This window comes from Carcharodon carcharias, chromosome 9, assembly GCF_017639515.1.
Source record: "Carcharodon carcharias isolate sCarCar2 chromosome 9, sCarCar2.pri, whole genome shotgun sequence".
Lineage (NCBI taxonomy): Eukaryota > Metazoa > Chordata > Chondrichthyes > Lamniformes > Lamnidae > Carcharodon > Carcharodon carcharias.
In genome coordinates this window covers 99,678,779-99,701,064 of record NC_054475.1, presented here as the reverse complement: position 1 = coordinate 99,701,064, position 22,286 = coordinate 99,678,779, and positions in this window count along the sequence as shown.

The window sequence follows — 22,286 nt, the reverse complement described above, 5'->3', positions numbered from 1 at the left end:
GGTAGGCTGCGGTTGTTTTCTTTGGAACAGAGGAAATTGTAGAGAAATTAAGGTGTATAAAATTATGATGGGCCTAGATAAAGTGGATAGGAAGGACCTATTTCCCTTAACTGAGAAGTCAATAACTAGGTGGCATAACGTTAACATGATCAGCAGAAGAATTAGAGAGCTGTTGAGGAGAAATATTTCACCCAGAGGTTGGTGGAGTCTGGAACTCACTGTCAGCATGGTTGAGGTTTTTAAAACACTTTGATGTGTACTTAAAGTGCTATAATCTACAAGTTTTATGGATCAGGAACTGAAAAGTGGGATTCAGCTGGATAGCTCTTTCTCGGCTGGCCCAAACATATGACCTCTTTAGTCATAAATTTTTTTGTGCTTCTAAATAAGCAGAAAAGTGTATTTAATTATTAATAGGACTTTCCTTTATTTGTATAGATGACTCTGGAAGACCTCAACAAATTAATTCAGAATATAATAACGTTTGTAGTGGCAGTATTGACCAGTACCATCTATCCAGCAATTCAGAAGTATGAAGACATGACAATAGATATCGTTGAAAACAAAGATTATGCTGACCGCCGCCATCCCACTGACCACCGACATCCCACTGACCGCCAACCTCCCACTGACCGCCAACATCTGACTGGAAGCCAAGATCTCACGGAAAGTCAAATTGCTCTCAAAGATCTCAAATACGCTGAAAAGGAAGTTGAAACTGACATAGTTGATCTTGCTGAAAAGGGAGCTGAAACTGAATTAGTTGAAGTGTCTGAAAAGGAAGTTGAAACTGACATAATTGAATTTTCTGAAAAGGGAGCTGAAACTGACATAATTGAAAGTGCTGAAGAGGAAACTAAACAGGAAACAATTGAAGTTGCTGAAAAAGAAGTTGAAACTGAAACAATTGAATTTGTTGATAAGGAAGTTGAAACTGAAAGCCAAGATGTTGATGAAAGCAAAGACGTTGGTGAAAGCCAAGAAGTTGCTGAAAGCAGAGAAGTTGCTGAAAGCAAAGACGTTGGTGAAAGCAAAGACATTGGTGAAAGCAAAGACGCTGGTGAAAGCAAAGACGCTGGTGAAAGCAAAGAAGTTGCTGAAAGCAAAGACGTTGCTGAAAGCAAAGACGTTGCTGAAAGCAAAGACGTTGGTGAAAGCAAAGACGCTGGTGAAAGCAAAGACGCTGGTGAAAGCAAAGACGCTGGTGAAAGCAAAGACGCTGGTGAAAGCAAAGACGCTTATGACAGCCAAATCATTGGTAAGGGCCAAGATGTCTTGGAGGGTGAAAGTCAGGATGTTGTTGAAAGTCAGGATTTTGGTGGAAATGAAGACATCAGTAAAAGCCAAGCCATTGATGAAAGCCAAGCTGTTGATGAAAGTCAAGGTGTGGGTGAAAATGAAGACATTGGTGAAAGTGAAGATGTTGTTGAAGTTGAAGATGTTGCTGAAGGTGAAGAATCTGGTGAAAGCCGTGAATCTGGCGAAAGCCAAGAATCTGGTGAAAGCTACTCCACTGAATGTGAAGATTTTTCAGAGGCCGAAGATGGTGCCAAGATCCAAGATTCTGACAAAAGCCCAGGAACCACTGAAAGCCAAGCTACTACCAAAGGTCCAGAAGCCGCTGAAGGCCAAGAAACCATCAAAGACCAAGGTGCTGACGAAGTTCAAGATGTTGTCGAAACTCAAGATGCTGCCAAAAGTGAAAAATCTGCTGAAAGCCAAGATGCCACAAAAAGCCAACCTGAAGTTCCAGATGCCACCAGAGATCAAAATGATGTTGAAAGCCAGAGAGTTGCTGGAAAGCTAGATTCCTTTGGAAGCCAATATGTAACTGAAAGTCAAACCACCATACAGAAGCAAGATGACACACAAAGTCAAAATTTTGATGAGCATATTATGCCAACTGACGGTCAGGCTTCTCCATCAGAGGCCAGTGACATAGCTGATGAAATTGTCAATGATGTGATTTTATCTGTTAATGAGGACCCATTCAGTGCACCTATGAAACTACTCCCCTCACTAAGCTATCTTTCAGAAATCCTATGTAAACCTCTGGAAAAGACAGATGAGGTTAGTAAGGATGTCCTAGGTATTTCCAGGTCACAAATACTTCCAGCAGCTGAAAAGGTTTTAAAGGCAAGTCTAGAGAGGTTAACAGCTGACAACCCTCATCTTGTATATATCCTCACTGGTTTTCCCAGTACTCAAAAATCAGCTGAGAATTCCAGGAAATTGATTTTTAATTGCAAAGTTCACTGTCTTGCCACAGATATTGTAAATAATATTCTTCAGAAATTGCGTTGTATTCTAACAAATGAAGTAATTGCTACTATTTTAAAGTACAAACCTGCTACCTCATGTTTACCTAATAAAGATAACATATCCAATAAAAATGAACAGGTTCATAGTTCTGAGGTCAAAGCGAAAAATGATAAGTGTGATGATCTTTACTTGATTAACGTAGAACAAGAGTCTTCTGCAACATATACACATGAAATCTGTTTAACAGCTGCAGCAGAAGTATCTGAAGACAATTCAGAGTTGCAAAGCTCAGAAATATTCAATATTATCAAAGACATGAATAAATATGTTTCAACAAGGATTGAGACTGTCACATCAGTTAAGATGATGCCAGTTATATGTACTGATCCTCCTGAGTCACCAAGTGAAAATCCAGAAATAGATTTCAGTGTGCAGGCCAAGGACATAGTAATTAGTATACTTAAAACAATACATAATGAAGTAAAAAGGAAAGCTGTTGCAAGACTTAAAGCTGGAACTGCTTTATCTCTGCTCAAAGAAGCTATTTTAGTAGATGAAATTCTTACTGCTATTTTGCAATCCCTTAGTGGGAAAACACCTGAAGATTTCATTAAACTAAAATTAAAGAAGAAAATAAAACCTATGGAAATTTCAGATGGCAAACCTAAATTGAGCGCGGCTCATAAAAAGCCAGCTGACCAAATGATTTCCACTCCTAAAAATGAAACGCTCCCAGCTGTGAATATTCCTGGAATGGTGATTTATCCACAAATGGAAGAAGTTAGTGATGTCCCACCTGTCAAAGGCCCATCAGGACGACAAATGCCTGAAGCTGCCCCTGTCTCACAGCAGAAATCTAAAGCTGACAATGCATCTGAGGATTCAGAAAAAGGTACAAAATTTCCAAGGAGGGATTCCAAATTGCCAATCCAACATGATCTCAATGAGCAGGAACTTGCTTACAAACCAAAAGACATTCCTGAAGGGACCTTGTTAGAGAAATTGTTCAAGAAATCTGAAGGAACATCTACTGGTGATCTTCAGCCTGAAAGAAAACAAAAAGATACACAAACCATACCAAGAAGATGTCGTCGCAGAGACAAAAAAATACAAACAAAACAACACAAAGTCAAAGACAAAAAGCAGCAAACAATCAAAGACTCAAAACAACAGACAGGCAAAGATACAAAACAACACACAGATAAAGACATGAAACAACAAGCAGAGAAGGACGCACAACAGCAAGCGGAGAAGGATGCAAAACAGCAAGCGGAAAAGGACGCAAAACAGCAAGCAGAAAAGGATGCAAAACAGCAAGCGGAAAAGGACGCAAAACAGCAAGTGGAGAAGGAAGCAAAACAGCAAGCGGAGAAAGACGCACAACAGCAAGCAGAAAAGGATGCAAAACAGCAAGCGGAAAAGGATATAAAACAGCAAGCGGAAAAGGACGCAAAACAGCAAGCGGAAAAGGACACAAAACAGCAAGCGGAAAAGGACGCAAAACAGCAAGCAGAAAAGGAAGCAAAACAGCAAGCGGAAAAGGACGCAAAACAGCAAGTGGAAAAGGACGCAAAACAGCAAGCGGAGAAGGAAGCAAAACAGCAAGCAGAGAAGGAAGCAAAACAGCAAGCAGAGAAGGAAGCAAAGCAGCAAGCGGAGAAGGAAGCAAAACAGCAAGCGGAGAAGGAAGCAAAACAGCAAGCGGAGAAGGAAGCAAAACAGCAAGCGGAGAAGGAAGCAAAACAGCAAGCGGAGAAGGAAGCAAAACAGCAAGCGGAAAAGGACGCAAAACAGCAAGCGGAAAAGGACGCAAAACAGCAAGCGGAGAAGGACGCAAAACAGCAAGCGGAAATGGACACAAAACAAGAAACGGAGAAGGACACAAAGCAACAAGTGGAGACGGACACAAAGTCACAAGTGGAGGAGGACTCAAAGCAACAAGCGGAGGAGGACACAAAACAAGAAGTGGAGAAGGACACAAAACAGCAAGCGGAAAAGGACACAAAACAAGAAACGGAGAAGGACACAAAACAAGAAGCGGAGAAGGACACAAAGCAACAAGTGGAGACGGACACAAAGCAACAAGTGGAGGAGGACTCAAAGCAACAAGCGGGGGAGGACACAAAACAAGAAGTGGAGAAGGACACAAAACAGCAAGCGGAAAAGGACACAAAACAAGAAGCGGAGAAGGACACAAAACAAGAAGCGGAGAAGGACACAAAGCAACAAGTGGAGATGGACACAAAGCAACAAGCGGGGGAGGACACCAAACAACAAGCGGAGAAGGTCACAAAACAAGAAGCGGAGAAGGACTCAAAGCAGCAAGCAGAAGAGGACATAAAAGAACAAGCAGAGAAGGACACAAAACAACAGGCAGAGAAGGACACAAAGCAACAAGCGGAGAAGGACACAAAGCAACAAGCGGAGAAGGACACAAAGCAACAAGCAGAAGAGGACATAAAAGAACAAGCAGAGAAGGACACAAAACAACAGGCAGAGAAGGACACAAAACAAGAAGCAGAGGACACAAAACAAGAAGCAGAGAAAGACACAAAGCAACAAATGAAGAAGGACACACAAGCAGAGAAAGTCACAAAGCAAGATGTGGAGAAGGATACAAAACAACAAATTGAGGATACAAAGAAACAAACAGAGAAAGACGCAAGAAAACAAACTAAGGAAGACACAAAAAAACAAACTGAGAAAGACACAAAACAACCAACAGAGAAAGACGCAAAAAAACAAACCGAGAAAGACACAAAACAACCAACAGAAAAAGACACAAAAAAACAAACCGAGAAAGACACAAAAAAACAAACTGAGAAAGACACAAAAAAACTAACAGACAAAGAGTCAAAACATTTAACAGAGAAAGATTCAAAACATTTAAAAGTCAAAGACACAAAACCACTTTCAAAAGTGTCACCTGGCGACAGGGTCCCTTACCAATTACAACTTAGTCCAGAAGCTATCAAAGCATTATCTCAAATAATTGCGGGTCTCATTTTGGATAGATTTGGCTTATCGGATGTTAAAGAATACACAGCACATGAAGAAAGAATTCAACAGCATTCAAGAAAAGGTATTCTCCCCAAATGTAGTTTAAGAACTTAAGAAATAGTATTGACGTTATTTTCGATAAAAATAACAGAGACCATGTCAGATGTAAAACTAGAATAATTAAAAAGAAAGCAGTTAGAATAAAATGGCTAGAATTAAATTGTTATATAGAGAGAAGGTATCTTAATACTGAGTATAACCAAACCAATCAATTCAAAGAGTAAAGTGTTGGATCTGAAAGCAATTGAAGTGCTTGAGTAGATGCACTGCATTGAAACAACGCCAGTTGATTTAAACTTAAAACTTATTTAAGGTGAGAAGATATTCAGGATATTTAAAAGTTTTTAAGAAGCTGAATTACAACAATGAACTAGTAGCTTACTCAGTATAGAGGTGAACTACAGCTTGGTCTTTCTTCATCTCGTGATAATTTGGCCTTGCTATCTTCACTGGTCTGAAGTGACATTCTTACATCTCTTAAAGCTGATTCCAAGAAGTTCAATTTTACCTGTTCATTCCATAATTACTCTTTACTTACCCTTAATTCTCCATCACCAAAGTCCAAACACTGAAAACTGATTTCGTAACTGGTGAAGCTCATCAAGCATTTCTTTTGCACTCATGGATAGCATACACTATTGGCTGTTAGCTGCTCTGCTTTCACCTTAGCTTCCAATCTCCTTCATAATCTTTCCAATCCCTCTTTATTTTATTGAAACTACTGTGATTATTCCTATTCCAATTTTTTTCTGTTTTTCTTGATTTGCTCGTATGCTGTACTGTATATTTATCCCTCTGCAAATTAATAATGTTAAACCAAGACTCACTGTAATATTTATTTCAATTCATTCTTTCCCAGGATGTTGAAACTGTGGAACTCCTTATCATACTCAATCTCTACTTCCTTCTACAATCTACAGCATTTTAACATACAAAGTTGCCATATCTGGTCGCTGCTTATTAATTCATCTCATCCACTATCCTACTTTTTTCAATCTTGCTAGTGTCCTGTACAGTCAGCCTTGCCTCGTTACCTAGTTTCTCAATTTAATACCATATTCCTAACCAAATGGTTCCAAGTTTAAGTATGAGGGTTGCTAATCACCTGGACATGCCAATGAAAGAGTTAACTTTATTCCTTCTTGGGTATGGTTAGTCACTTGGGCTCCAAGTGAACAGCTGCTCATCTTCCGAAAGAGTAGAAATCTGATATATTAGCACAACCATCAACTGTCTGATCTTTGAGCAGCAATAACAGCAGTTTATTAACAGGGGTGCTATTCCTCATATGCTGCTATTCATGATTGAAGGTCATGCACAGTTGCAAACAGATTTTTTACAAAATAATTAAAAAAATGGTTGATAAAGAGGGATCAAAAATAATTTAATATTAAATAAAAATTGAAAGGATGAGTGCTTTAGATCTGAAGATGACATATAAAAGCAAATTAACCAATGTTAATTGAAGGTGATTAGGGCATAAATACCTACATTCTTACTGTTTTATTTTATTGTATTTTGACTTTACTTAACTGCATTCTAACTATTTGATGTGAGAGACTGTTATATGTGCTTATTTACTGCAATATCCTTGGGCTGATTTGAGATGGTAATAGGAATTTAACTGGTTAAATAAGTACTGTAATAAGCTTTTCTGTGATTAGCTGTTATTTTTGTGCTGGTCAATTATTGTTTAATTTAAGACAATATAAATTTGAGCTTAACAACGAGATAATAGTTTTAAGCAGGGGAGACCAGCAGAGTAAAACAGGATAGAAGAATGTAGTATTTGGTCTCAGTTGGAATTTCAACCTCAGAGGTAACTTATCCTTTGAAGCACAATGGGAAAAATTTACCTTTGAAAGGTTAAGTTACTGACAAGCTGTGAATTGCACTGTAGGTATAGAAATTGTAAATATTAAAAATAGCTGAGGACATATTAGACAGAAGAACCATACTTAAAATAGGCTGCTGGTCCAAATGACATCTATCCAAGGATGAGAACTGGGCATGGTGCTTTTCAAATCCCTTGCCCTTTTGACAGTTCTCTAGCATCTGGGATTGTTCTCTTGTATCGGAAGCTTGTTCATGTGCTTCCAATTTTCAAGAATCGTGATAAGTCCAGACAAGTGACGTATAAGTTCATTAATTAACATTAGCTACAGTATAGGTAAGATGGTTGTAGTGGTCATTCAGGATGGGTTGCGAAATTGCACTTCATATCGCCCAGAGTTTCAGCACTAAGGTTGCTGTTTTGTTACCAAAATGGGCACTATGCACAGTTACTTTCAGTGTGGCTCATGCTGAACACCATCTTGATGAGGTTATTAGCACAGGTTTTAGGAACATGCACCAGGAGTATGCAGATTGTTACATCAGTCAGTGTGTAAGGCTGATTTGCCACCAGCACAGCCATGTTGGACCTTGCCATTCCAGCTAACCCCCTCTCTTAAATGCAAACTGCTGAACATGTGTTCAGCAATAGGAAGGACCCACCACTCCCAGCGCTATTTAAAGGGGTCATCGACCTCTCCCGGGTTTGCTGATGATTCATTTCCACCGACTCTTTTTTAAGTTTGTACAGGTGCTTAGCGGTTTGCAAAGGTATTTTAAAGTTGCTGAAGTTGTCAGGGAGTGGCACTGCACATGTAGAAGACCTTGAATCTTACTTCAAATGTTCTGGTTAGACCACTTGCTCCCAGTCATGGGTGCAATAGTTAGGGCACAATGGGCTACATTGCAAGTGGGAGAAGGAGCAGGAGTAGCAAAGAAGTGGTTAAATATTAAGCTGCTCACAAAGGGCAGAAGAGGATACAGTGAAGTCTCTCAGCAGGAGGCCTTGTCCTCCAGGACCTTCCAGGAGCATTTTTATTACCTGATCCAAGAGCATTGTATGCATCATCTGCATTTCATGAAGGAGGTGCTCACAAAACCCTGACACCTCTTGCAACCAGACCTGCAGCCTGTGAAGTTGACCCTGGCCCTGAATTTCTTTGTGTCAGGATCCAACCAGGCTGAATCAGGGGTTATCTCCAACAGCTCTGTAACACCATCCAGTTTGCTGTCCACTGCTTCATAAGAGAGGTGGCAGACATTCTGACAGGGAAATGCTTACATTCAGAGGCACCAGGGTGTCCTTGTATATGAATCATAAAATGTTAATGTGTGGGTACAGCAAGTAGGTAGGAAGGTAAATAGCATGTTAGATTTTGTAATGAAGGGATTGGAGTATAATAATAAAATGGTCATACTACAATATAAAAGACATTATATACCTGTAGTACGACATGCAGTTTTGGTCCCCTTACCCAAGGAAGGACATACTTATTCTAGGAAGTTCGCTAAACTGATTCCTGGGATGAGGGGATTCCCCTCAGAGGAGAAAATAAGTAGAATAGGCCAATATTCCCTTGAATTTAGAAGAATGAGAGGTGATCTAATTGAAACATAAAATTTTAAGGAGCTCGACAGGATAGGTGCTGAGAAATGTTTCTCCTGGCTGGGAAATCTAAAACACAGGTCACAGTCTCATGATAAGGGATCAGCTTCTTAGGACTAAGATGAGGTGAAAGTTCTTCACTCAAAATGTTGTGTATTTGGAATTTTCTACTCCAGGGAGGCACGGAAGCTCAATCGTTGAGTGAAGTCAAAATAGAGAACAATGGATTTTTGGATATGAAGGGAACTAAGGGATATGGGGATAGTGTGGAGGAAAGGTGGAGATTAAAGATCAGCCATGACCTTGTTGAATGACAGACCAGTCTTGAAGGTCCAAATGGTCTATGCCTATTCCTATTCCTTATGTACCTGACACCTGGCTGATGGTTCTGCTCTGCAGCCTACCACATGTAATCAGCAACCATTCATTGAGAACCATGATGACACCTGAGACATCATAGTGCAGATCATTGAAGTACTGAAGCAATGGTTCCACTGCTTGGACAGGTCCAGAGGAGCTCTCTAGTACTTGCTTGAGCATGTGTCCTAATTTATGGTGTTCTGCTGTATCCTCCACAACCTGAGCATCATGAAGGCACAGCCTTTGACACCAGAAACAGTGGGCAGCTCAGCAGCAGGTGGGTGTGGATTAAAAGAAGGAGGAGGATGGGAAGGCCAGTATGAATGGGCTGCCTGTGACTGCCTCTGTTGACTATGGTTTCACTGACAACAACCCCAAATCATCATTTTGAACAGTCACACAACTTATCACTCCTCATTATCACAGTGTTTGCTTGACCACAATGGTGAAATAAAAGCCACCACAAAACAACCATCCCAGATCAATTTTATCTAATAAATCATCCAGTGTTCCATAGAAAAGTTAATTAATTATTCTTGTGCATTCCTTAGTGCCAGTCTTTTGCCTACACTGGTGCTTTTATGCAGTTCTAAGGCAATGGCTGCAGCAAGACTAGGAAAGAGGACCTGTTTGGGGATTATCAGGAACATACTAAATTAAAGAACAGGTCCTCAAGGGTTATAATCTCCGGATTACTACCCGAGCCATGTGCAAATTGGCATAGGGATGCAAGAATAAGGGAAGTAAACACGTGGCTAAAGGAGTGGTGCAGGAAAGAGGGGTTCCATTTCGTGGGGCACTGGCATCAGTATTGGAACAGGAAGGATTTGTACCATTGGGATAGTCTCCACCTGAACCGATCTGGGACCAAAGTTCTAGTGAAAAGGGTAAATAGGGTGGTCAACAGGACTTTAAACTAGAAAGTGGGCGGTGGGTGGGGGAAGAAGGGTAAAACTCCAAGAAGTATGGCTAATGGGAAACATAGCAGCAGGTTACCTTGTGGGGGGGTGAATTCAACGTCATGGAAAATTATGAAAAAACTGAAAAGAAAGGAGAGCCCAGGAGAGGCTATTAAAGTCTCCAGAACACAAAATAGGACAGAGTGTTTGGAAAGGGCTAGGAATCTAACTTCAAGCACATCAGATAAAGGGACTACAATGAGAAAGGGGACAGGAAACACAGGACTTGAAGGTGTTGTATCTGAATGCACGCAGTATACGAAATAAGGTAAATGAGCTTGTGGCGCAGTTTGAAATTGGCAGGTATGATGTGGGCATCACGGAGACATGGCTGCAAGGGGATCAAGACTGGGAGCTAAATATCCAAGGATATACATCCTATCGAAAAGATAGGCAGGTTGGCAGAGGGGATGGGCTTGCTTTGTTAGTAAGAAATTAAATTAAATTGATAGCAAGAAATGATGTAGGGTCAGATGATGTAGAATCTGTGTGGGTAGAGTTGAGGAACCGCAAAGTTAAAAAAAACCATAATGGGAGTTATGTACAGGCCTCCGAACAGTAATCAGGATGAGGGGCACAAGATATACCAGGAGATAGAAAAGGTGTGTAAGAAAGGCAAGGTTACAGTGATCATGGGGGATTTCAATATGCCGGTAGACTGGGAAAATCAGGTTGGTAGTGGATCCCAAGAAAAGGAATTTGTGGAATGTCTACGAGATGGCTTTTTGGAGCAGCTTGTGGTGGAGCCCACTAGGGAACAGACAATTCTAGATTTAGTGATGTGTAATGAAGCAGATTTGATAAGGGAGCTTAAGGTGAAGGAACCCTTAGGAGGAAGTGACCATAATATGATAGAATTTACCCTGTAATTTGAGAGGAAAAAATTGGAATCAGATGTAACGGTATTAGAGTTGAATAAAGGCAACTACAGAGGCTTGAGGGAGGTGCTGGCCAGAATTGACTGGGAGATGAGCCTAGCAGGAAAGACAGTGGAACAGCAGTGGCAGGAGTTTCTAGGAGTAATTTGGGAGACACAGCAAAAATTCATTCCTAGGAAGAAGAAGCATACTAAAAGGAGGATGAGGCAATCATGGCTGACAAGGGAATTCAGGGACAGCATAAAAGCTAAAGAGAAAGCATACAATGCGGCGAAGAGCAGTGGGAAACCAGGGGATTGGGAAGTCTACAAAGACTAACAGAGGACAACAAAAAAAGAAATAAGGAGGGGGAAGATTAAATATGAGGGTAAACTAGACAGTAATATAAAAGAAGATTTCAAGAGTTTTTTTTAGATATATAAATGGTAAGAGAGAGGCAAAAGTGGACATTGGGCAGCTGGAAAATGACGCTGGAGAAGTAGTAGTGGGGAACAAAGAAATGGTGGAGGAACTGAATAGGTACTTTGCGTCAGTCTTCACAGTGGAAGACACGAGTGACATCCCCAAAATTCAAGAGAGTCGGGGGGCAGAGGTGAGTATGGTGGCCATTCCCAAGGATAAGGTTCTAGGAAAACTGAAAGGTCTGAAGGTGGATAAATCACCTAGACCAGATGGATTACAGCCCAGAGTTCTGAAGGAGATAGCTGAAGAGATAGTGGAGGCGTTAGTGGTGATCTTTCCGGAATCACTGGAGTCAGGGAGGGTCCCAGAGGACTGGAAAATCGCTAATGTAACCCCCCTGTTTAAGAAGGGAGTGAGGCAAAAGTCGGAAAATTACAGGCCGATTAGCCTGACCTCGATTGTTGGTAAGATTTTAGAGTCCATTATTAAGGTTGAGATTTCAGAATACTTGGAAGTGCATGGTAAAAGAGGGCAAAGTCAGCATGGTTTCATCAAGGGGAGGTCATGCCTGACAAATCTGTTAGAATTCTTTGAGGAGGTAATGAGTAGGTTAGACAAAGGAGAGCCAATGGATGTTATCTACTTGGACTTCCAGAAGGCTGCACAGGAGGCTGCTTAGTAAGATAAGAGCCCATGGTGTTAGAGGCAAGGTACTAGCATGGATAGAAGATTGGTTGTCTGGCAGGAGGCAGAGAGTGGGCATAAGGGGGTCCTTCTCAGGATGGCGGCCGGTGACTAGTGGAGTTCCACAGGGGTCAGTGTTGGGACCACAACTTTTCACTTTATGCATTAATGATCTAGATGAAGGAACTGAGGGCATCCTGGCTACGTTTGCAGATGATACAAAGATAGGTGGAGGGACAGCTAGTATTGAGGAGGTGGGGAGGCTACAGAAGGATTTGGACAGGTTAGGAGAATGGGCAAAGAAGTGGCAGATGGAATACAATGTGGGTAAGTGTGAGGTCATGCACTTTGGTAGGAAGAATAGAGGCATAGACTATTTTCTAAATGGGGAGAGAATTCAGAAGTCTGGAGTGCAAAGGGACTTGGGAGTCCTAGTCCAGGACTCTCTTAAGGTTAACTTGCAGGTTGAGGTCGGTAGTTAGGAAGGCAAATGCAATGTTGGCATTTATTTCGAGAGGACTAGAATATAAAAGCAGGGATGTGCTGCTGAGTCTCTATAAGGCTCTTGTCAGACCACATTTAGAATATTGTAAGCAATTTTGGGCCCCGTATCTCAGGAAGGATGTGCTGGCCCTGGAGAGGGTCCAGAGGAGGTTCACGAGAATGAACCCAGGAATGAAAGGCTTAACACATGAGGAACATTTGAGGACTCTGGGTCTATACTCAATGGAGTTTGGAAGGATGAGGGGGGATCTGATTGAAACTTACAGAATACTGAAAGGCCTGGATAGAGTGGAAGTGGGGAAGATGATTCCATTAGTAGGAGAGACTAGGACCCGCGGGTACAACCTCAGAGTAAAGGGAAGACCTTTTAGAACAGAGATGAGGAGAAACTTCTTTAGCCAGAGAGTGATGAATCTATGGAATTCATTGCCACAGAAGGCTGTGGAGGCCAGGTCATTGAGTGTAATTAAGACTGAGATAGATATTTTCTTGATTGGTAAGGGGATCAAAGGTTATGGGGAGAAGGTGGGAGAATGGGGTTGAGAAACTTATCAGCCATGATTGAATGACGGAGCAGACTCGATGGGCCAAATGGCCTAATTTCTGCTCCTATGTCTGATGGTCTTATAACTAGTGGAAGACTGCTGAGTTACAGTGAGAGAGACTATATACAGCCTTGTAGGATCATCCCCAGCTGATCTGAGCCTATCAGGCCTGGCTTCAGATTGCCTCACCTTGGTATGGCGGCAGCAGTCTTGGCTGGCTGACTGACAGGCAATCGCAAGGACACTGGCAATAGTAGGAGCATTAATCTTGCCAGCCTGAGAGAGGACAGCAGGTTTGTGTTCCCAAAGGCCACTGTCACTCCCTGGGGTGGTGTCTCAGCAATCCTTGTGACCTGTTGAAGCACAGATTGCTGGACTGCTCTGAGACCTTGAAAGCACCTTGGAGCACTGGTATCTCCACAGCTAGGATTGCAGCAGTCTCAGTCTGCCTGGCAACAAGTTGAGCATTCATCAAATAAAAACAGAAAATGCTGGAAATGCTCAGAACGTCAGGCAACATCTGTGGAGAGAGAAACAGTCTTAACGAGCAAAATTTAATTCTCTGCCCCATCGGAGATGGAGGGAGGGCCCATTTAATTGCGGGAAGGTGCGGGTTGGAGACCCCATCACCTTCCTGACTCACTCTGATTAAGTCTGGGCCTGGAAGGCCTGTCAACAGACTTCACGCCCAGAAGCCAATTGAGGCCCTTAAGTGTCCACGTAAGGGCCTCATACCATCACCACTGATATTTAACCAGTGGCTGGTGGGGGGACATGCCATTTGGGCAAACTGTCAGGTAAACCTTGGCGGATATGCCTGTGACCTGATGGGAAGGCAGCTTTCTCCTAATTGGGCAGCCCATGTCCAACTGCAATACCTGCCGGAAGCATAGGCTACCTATAAGTGAAGACCCCCATCTGCCCTAAATACTAACACTCCTGCCCCCTGCCCTCCCTTGCCAGGGCCTCCCTGTTTGGCCCTGGCAAACCTGCCAACTTACCATAGTTCTTGGGTTCTATGGCTGATCCTCTGCTTGGGCCTCCTGCAGTAACGACAGCGGCCACAGCTCTCAGTGGTGCTGCCAGTACTGGAGAGCTCCTGACCTTCGATTGGCTGACAGCTTTCGGACAACTCTTCGATCAGGAAAGTACCTGACTGGTATTAAATTGGGTTGGTGGGGGTGGGGGGCTGAATGGCCACAGTGGGGTTGGCACTTGTTGACTGACCTGCTGAGTATTTCCAGCATTTTCTGTTTTTATTTCAGATTTTCAGCTTCCTCAGTAGTTTGGTTTTGAGATTTCATGACCTCAGTCTGAGCTTCCACTACAGCTTTCAGACATTGGGTGGCTTCTTCTTGCACCACAATGGAAGCTGAGACATTAGCCATCAGACACTGCATCATGGTTGGGTCCACAAGTGCTATCATGGAGTCAGCCATCATTTCCTTGCTGGAAAGGATGGGATCCAAGCTCCATGCAAATCCCTGTGCTAAGTTGGTGCCATACTCTTCTATGTTCGTAGACATTGGTCTCTGTGGCAGGCTTGCCAATGTGCCAAGTATTTTTGTATTTTTTTATTCCTTCATGGGATGTGAGCATTGCAGGCAAGGCTAGCATGTATTGCCCGCCCCTAATGGTTCCTGAGAAAGTAATGGTGAGCTACTTTCTTGAGCTGCTACAGTCCATGTGGTGTAGAGACACTCACAGTGCTGAGAGGGAGTTCAATATTTTTGACCCAGCCTCAGTGAAGGAATGGCGATATAGTTCCAATTCAAGATAGTGTGTGACTTAGAGGGAAACTTGTAGGTGGTGGTGTTTCCATGCATCTGCTTCCTTGGCTTTTTAGGAAATAGAGGTCATGAGTTTGGAAGGTGCTGTCGAAGGAAGTTTGTCGAGTTACTGTGGTCCATCTTGTAAATGGTGCAAATTGCTGTCACTATGCAGTGGTGATGAAGTTGATGAACGTTTAAAGTGATGAATGGGTGCTGATCAGTTGGGCTGCTATGTCCTGGATGGTCTCAAGATTATTGAGCATTGGAGCTACACTCATCCAGGCCTTGCCAGCAACACTCACATCCCATGAAAGAAGAAAAAAAAATCACACTCCTGGATTGTGCCTTGTGGACAGCCTTTGGGGAATCAGGACGTGTGTTAGTTGCCACAGAATTCCCAGCCTCTGACCTGCTCTTGTAGCCACAGTATTTATATGTTGGTAGAGTTGGGTATCTGGTCAATGTGTGCCTGTCTATCAGCCTTTTCTGTATGCAAGACAGATTCAGTAGAGGTGGTGGCACAATGGTATACAGTTGAGTAGGAGTTGCCCTGGGGGTCCTCAACATTGACTCCAGACCCCATGAAGTCTCATGGCATCCGGTCAAACATGGGCAATGAAACCTCCTGCTGATTACCACATACCACCCTCCTTCAGCTGATGAATCAGTGCTCCTCCATGTTGAACACCACTTAGAGGAAGCACTGAGGGTGGCAAGGGCGCAGAATGTACTCTGGGTGGGGGATTTCAATGTCCATCACCAAGAGTGGCTCGGTAGCTCCACTACTGACTGCGCTGGCTGAGTCCTAAAGCACATAGCTGCTAGACTGGGTCTGTGGCAGGTGGGGAGGGAACCAGCAAGGGGGAAAAACATACTTAACTTCATCTTCACCAACCTGTCTGCTGCAGATGCATCTGTCCATGACAATATTCGTAGGAGTGACCATCGCACAGTTATAGTGGAGACTAAGTCCCACCTTCACGTCGAGGATACCCTCCATTGTGTTGTGTGGCACTACCATCGTGCTAAATGGGATAGATTTTAAACAGTTCTAGCAACTCAAGACTGGGCATCCATGAGATGTTGTGGGCAGCAAAACTGTACTCAGTCACAATCTGTAACCTCATGGCCTGGCATATCCCCCAATCTACCATTACCACCAAGCCAGGGGATCAACCCTGGTTCAATGAAGAGCGCAGGGGGGCATGCCAGGAGCAGCACCAGGCATTCCTAAAAATAAGGTGTCAACCTGGTGAAGCTGTAACATAGGAATACTTGCACGCCAAACAGCATACGCAGCAAGTGATAGACAGGGCCAAGCGATCCCACAACTAACGGATCAGATCTAAGCTCTGGAGTCCTGCCACATCCAGCCGTGAATGGTGGTGAACAATTAAACAACTCACTGGAGGAGGAGGCTCCCAAATATCCCCATCCTCAATGATGGGGAAGCCGAGCACATCAGTACAAAAGATAAGGCTGAAGCATTTGCTATAATCTTCAGCCAGAAGTGCTGAGTGGATGATCCATATTGGCCTCGTCTGGAGGTCCCCAGCATCGCAGATGCCAGTCTTAAGCCAATTTGATTCACTCCACGTGATAGCAAGAAATGGCTGAAGGCATTGGATAATGCAAAGGCTATGAGCCCTGACAATATTCCGGCAATAGTACTGAAGCTCCAGGACTTGCTGTGCCCCTGGCCAAGATGTTCCAGTACAGCTACAACACTGTCATCTACCCGGCTATGTGGAAAATTGTCCAGGTATTTCCTGTACACAAAAAGCAGGACAAATCCAACCTGGCCAATTACCGCCCCATCAGTCTATCCTCGATCATCAGTAAAGTAATGGAAGGGGTCATCAACAGTGCTATCAAGCAGCACTTGCTTAGCAATAACCTGCTTACTGATGCCCAGGGCAGCTCAGCTCCTGACCTCAATCCAGCCTTGATTCAAAGATGGACAAAAGAACTGAACTCCCAAGGCAAGGTGAGAGTGACTGCCCTTGACATCAAGACAACATTTGACCTAGTATGGCATCTAGGAGCCCTAGCAAAATTGAAGTCAATGCGAATCAGGGAGAAAACTCTCTGTTGGTTGGAGCTATACCTAGCACAAAGGAAGATGGCTGTGGTTGTTGAAGGTCAGGCATCTCAGTCCCAGGACATCACTGCAGGAGTTCCTCAGGATAGTGTCCTCAGTCCAACAATCTTCAGCTTCTTCATCAATGACTTTCCTTCCATCATAAGGTCAGAAGTGGCGATGTTCGCTGATGATTGCACAATGTTCAGCACCATTCGTGACTCCGGATAATGAAGCAGTCCGTGTTCAAATGCAGCGAGTCCTGGACAATATCCAGGCTTGGGCTGACAAGTGGCAAGTAACATTTGAGCCACACAAGTGCCAGGCAATGACCATTCTCCAACAAGGGAGAATCTAACCATTGTCACTTGACGTTCAATGGCATTACCATCACTGAATCCCCCACTATCAATCCCCTGGGGGGGTTCCATTGCCCAGATACTGAACTGGACTAGCCATTTAAATACTGTGGCTACAAGAGCCAGGGCAGATGCTAGGAATCCTACGATGAGTAACTCACCTCCTGACTCCTCAAAGCCTGTCCACATTCTACAAGGCACAAGTCAGGAGTGTGATGGAATATTCCCCTCTTGCCTGGATGAGTGCAGCTTCCACAACACTCAAGGAGCTTGACACCATCAAGGACAAAGCAGCCTGCTTGATAGGCACCAGAATCACTAACATTTACTCCCTCCACCACCAATGCACAGTAGTGGCAGTGCATACCATTTACAAGATGCACTGCAGGAATTCACCAAGGCATCTTCCAAGCCCATGACCATTACCATCTAGAAGGACAAGGGCAGCAGATAGATGGGAACACCACCACCTGGAAGTTCCTCTCCAAGTCACTCACCATCCTGACTTGGAAATATATCACCATTCCTTCATTGTCGCTGGGTCAAAATCCTAGAACTCCCTTCCTAACAGCACTGTGGGTGTACCTACACCACATGGACTGTAGCGGTAAAAAAGACAGCTCACCACCACCTTCTCAACAGCAAGTAGGGATGAGCAATAAATGCTGCATTATCCTTTCTCTTGCAAGCCACTTATGCCAGCTGACTTACCATGTGCAGATCCTGCCCATCTGCTACCCTCTAAAGTATGCATGGTGCCAGTGTCAGAACTGTTAGCTGTATGTGTGAAATTGAGTGGTAGTGTTCCTTTTTCATCAATATACTGCCCCTTTTGCACAGTGCACTTCATGCTTCTGCACCAGTCTTTGCCCAGGTGGCTGCTCTTTGGTATCTGAAAGGCACAAGTATAGGGTTGGATTGAGAGAAGGAGGGGAAAACAGATGTGGATCCTCACTCGATCTGAAGCTTGTAATTCTGAAGTGAATATGGAAAGAGCAGAAAGTGGGATTTTAGAAAGTTGATTAGCTAGGGACACACCATCATCCTCTGTGGTTTCAGTCATGGACACTCTGATATTGGCCAGCACTTCCTCCTTCATGAATGTGAGGACATACAGCCATGCCTGGGCCCCCATTTGTTAGTTGCTGCAGCCTCTGGTTATGAACCACTTGTCTTGCAAGAGAGAAGGAAGTGTGATTGAGTGTTTTTTTAAATTCTTTCACGGGATATGAGTTGTTAATGATATGTTAGTTATATTGTTCGGATACACAGGTGAAGGACATTGTTTAATTAAGTACTTTGAGTAAATGTAAAGAGGGGACAGCTGTGACACTGCGTATGAGAGTAGAGCTGTGAGACTGAACAAAGCTAATAAAATCTCTCAGCAAAGAAAATCCCTGTGTCTTGGTTTTGATTTCACCAACCAGCTTGGATCCTATTAACATGAGTCACTGGCAACATTTGTGATGGTGAGCTGCCTTCCTGAGTTGGTCAAGTCCCGCTTGTATGGGTACACCCAGTGCTGTTAGGAAGAGAGCTCCAGGAATTTTGATTCAGTGACAGTGAAGGAACAGTGATATATTTCCAAGTCAGGATGGTAATGTAACCTCACTGAATCACAAAATTATTCCAGCACAAAAAGAGGCCATTCGGGCCACTGTGTTTGCTCTAGTTCTCCGAATGAGCAAGTTACCTACTGCTATTCCCCTGCCTTCTCCCCGTAACCCTGCACATTCTTCCTTCTCGGATAATCCAATTCCATCTCGAGTGCCTCAATCGAACCTGCTTCTACCACACCGTCAGGCAGTGCATTCCAGAACTTAACCACTTACTGAGTGAAAAAGTTTCTCCTCATGTCTCCATTGCTTCATTTGCCATTTACCTTAAATCTCTGCCCTCTTCTTCTTGATCCTTCCACCAATGACAACAAAACTTTTCTTGATATACCCTGTCCCGATCTCCCCATGATTTTGAATATCTCTTCAGAGTCTTCTTTTCTTCAAGGAAAACAGTTCCAACTTCTCCATAACTGAAGTTCCTCATGCTTAGACAAATTCTCACAAATCTTTTCTGCAGTCTAATGCCTTCACATCTTTTCTAAAGTCTGTGTCCAGGACAGAATGAAAAACTCCAGTTGAGACAAAACCAGTGTTTTTTTTTACAAGGTTAACATAACATCCTTGCTTTTGTACTCTATGTTTCTACTGATGTCCAAATGTAGTGAGACCTGGACAATATCCAGGCTTGGGCTGACAAGTAGCAAGTAACGTTTACACTACACAAGTGCCTGGCAATGACCATCTCAAACAAGAGAAAATTTAACCATCGCCTCTTAACATTCAATAGCATTATCATCGCTGAATCCCCCACTATCAACATCCTGGGGTTACCATTGACCAGAAAGTGAACTGGACTAGCCACATTAAATACTGTGGCTACAAGTGCAGGAAATAGGCTAGGAGTCCTGTGGCAATTAATTCACCTCCTGACTTCCCAAAACCTGTCCACCATTTACAAGGCACAAATCAGGACTGTGATGGAATACTCTCTACTTGCCTAGGTGAGCACAGCTTCAACAACACTCAAGAAGCTTGACACCTTAGGACAAAGCAGCCCGCTTGATTGGCACCCCATCCACAAACATTCACTCCCTCCACCACCGATGCACAGTGGCAGCAGTGTGTACCATCTACAAGATACACTGTAGGACCTCATCAAGGCTCCTTAGACAGCACCTTCCAAGACCACAACCTTTACCATCTAGAAGGACAAGGGCAGCAGACCCAAGGGAACACCGTCACCTGGAAGCTTGTTCCCCTCCAAGCTACTCACCATCCTGACTTAGAAATATATCGCCTTTTCTTCACTGTCACTGGGTCAAGATCCCTTCCTAACAGCACTGTGGGTGTACCTAGCCAGTATTTGGGACGCCATGAATTTGTGATGGTGAGCTGCCTTCCTGAGTTGGTCAAGTCCCGCTTGTATGGGTACACCCAGTGCTGTTAGGAAGAGAGCTCCAGGAATTTTGATTCAGTGACAGTGAAGGAACAGTGATATATTTCCAAGTCAGGATGGTAATGTAACCTCACTGAATCACAAAATTATTCCAGCACAAAAAGAGGCCATTCGGGCCACTGTGTTTGCTCTAGTTCTCCGAATGAGCAAGTTACCTACTGCTATTCCCCTGCCTTCTCCCCGTAACCCTGCACATTCTTCCTTCTCGGATAATCCAATTCCATCTCGAGTGCCTCAATCGAACCTGCTTCTACCACACCGTCAGGCAGTGCATTCCAGAACTTAACCACTTACTGAGTGAAAAAGTTTCTCCTCATGTCTCCATTGCTTCATTTGCCATTTACCTTAAATCTCTGCCCTCTTCTTCTTGATCCTTCCACCAATGACAACAAAACTTTTCTTGATATACCCTGTCCCGATCTCCCCATGATTTTGAATATCTCTTCAGAGCCTTCTTTTCTTCAAGGAAAACAGTTCCAACTTCTCCATAACTGAAGTTCCTCATGCTTAGACAAATTCTCACAAATCTTTTGAATTTGGGACATCCCATGAATTAATGAGTTAAAAAAAAGCCAGAATTTTCCAGCACCTCCCTCCGGTAACGGTAGGGTGGGGAATATGCCAGGCCATGAGGTTACAGATTGTGGTTGATTACAACTTTGCTGTTGCTGATAGCTCACAGTGCCTCGTGGATGACCAGTGTTGAGTTATTAGATCTGTTTGAAATCTATCCCATTTAGCACGGTTGTAGTGCCGCACAACGTAATGGACGGTAATCTTGTGGGACTTCATTCCCACAAGGACTGCATGGTTGTCATTCCTACTGATACTGTCATGGATAGATGATTTTGTGACAGGTAAATTGGTAAGGATGAGGTAAAGTAAAGTTTTCCACCTTGTTAGTTCCCTCGCCACCTGCTGCAGACCTAGTTTAGCAGCTATGTCCTTTAGGACTCGGCCAGCTTGGTCAGTAGTGGTGATATTGAGCAACTCTTGGTGTTAGACGTTGAAGTCCCCCAAACAGAGTGCTTTGCCACCCTCAGCACTTCTTCTAAGTGGTTTTCAACATGGGGGAGTACTGATTCATCAGTTCGCATGGGGCTCGTAGGTGGTAACCAACATGTTTGATCTGATGCCATGGGACTTCATGGGGACCAGAGACAATGTTGAGGCTCCCAGGGCACCCCCCTCCCAACTGTATACCATTGTTCCACCATCTCTGGTGGGTCTATCCTGTCCATGGAAAAGGACATAACCAAGTATGGCGATGGTGGTGTCTGGAGCATCATCTGTATGGTATGATTCCATGAGTATGACTATATCAGGCTGATTCTTGACTAGTCAGTGGGACACTCCCACAATTGGCACAAGTCCCCAGATGTTAGTAAGGAGGACTTTGCAGGGTCGACAAGGCTGGGTGTGCTATTGTTATTTACGGTGCCTAGGTTTATACCAGGTGACCCATCCAGTTTCATCCCTTATTGACGTTTCTGTAGTGGCTTGATACAATTGGATAGCTTGCTAGGGCATTTAAGAAACAAGCACATTGCTGTGGTTCAGACTTTGCTGCACTGAATTTCATCTGACACTTGTCCACCCATTCCACCAACTTGTCTATGTACTTTGAAGTTCTGCATGATTCTTCTCACAGTTCACAACTGCGAGTTCCAAGTTTCTTTTCACAGTTCCAAGTTTCACATCATCCACAAATTTTAAAATTGTGCTCTGTACACAAAGGTCTAGGTCATTAATATATATCAGGAAGAGCAAAGGTTCTAACCCCTGGGAACTCCACTACAAACCTCGCTCCACTCTGAAAAACATCCATTAGCCACTATTCTGTTTCCTGTCATTCAGCCAATTCATATCCATCTTGTTACTGTAGCTTTTATTCCATGGGAGTCAGGAGGTGAGTTTCTCACCGCAGTATTCCCAGGCCCTGTCTTGCCCTTGTAGCCACAGTACTT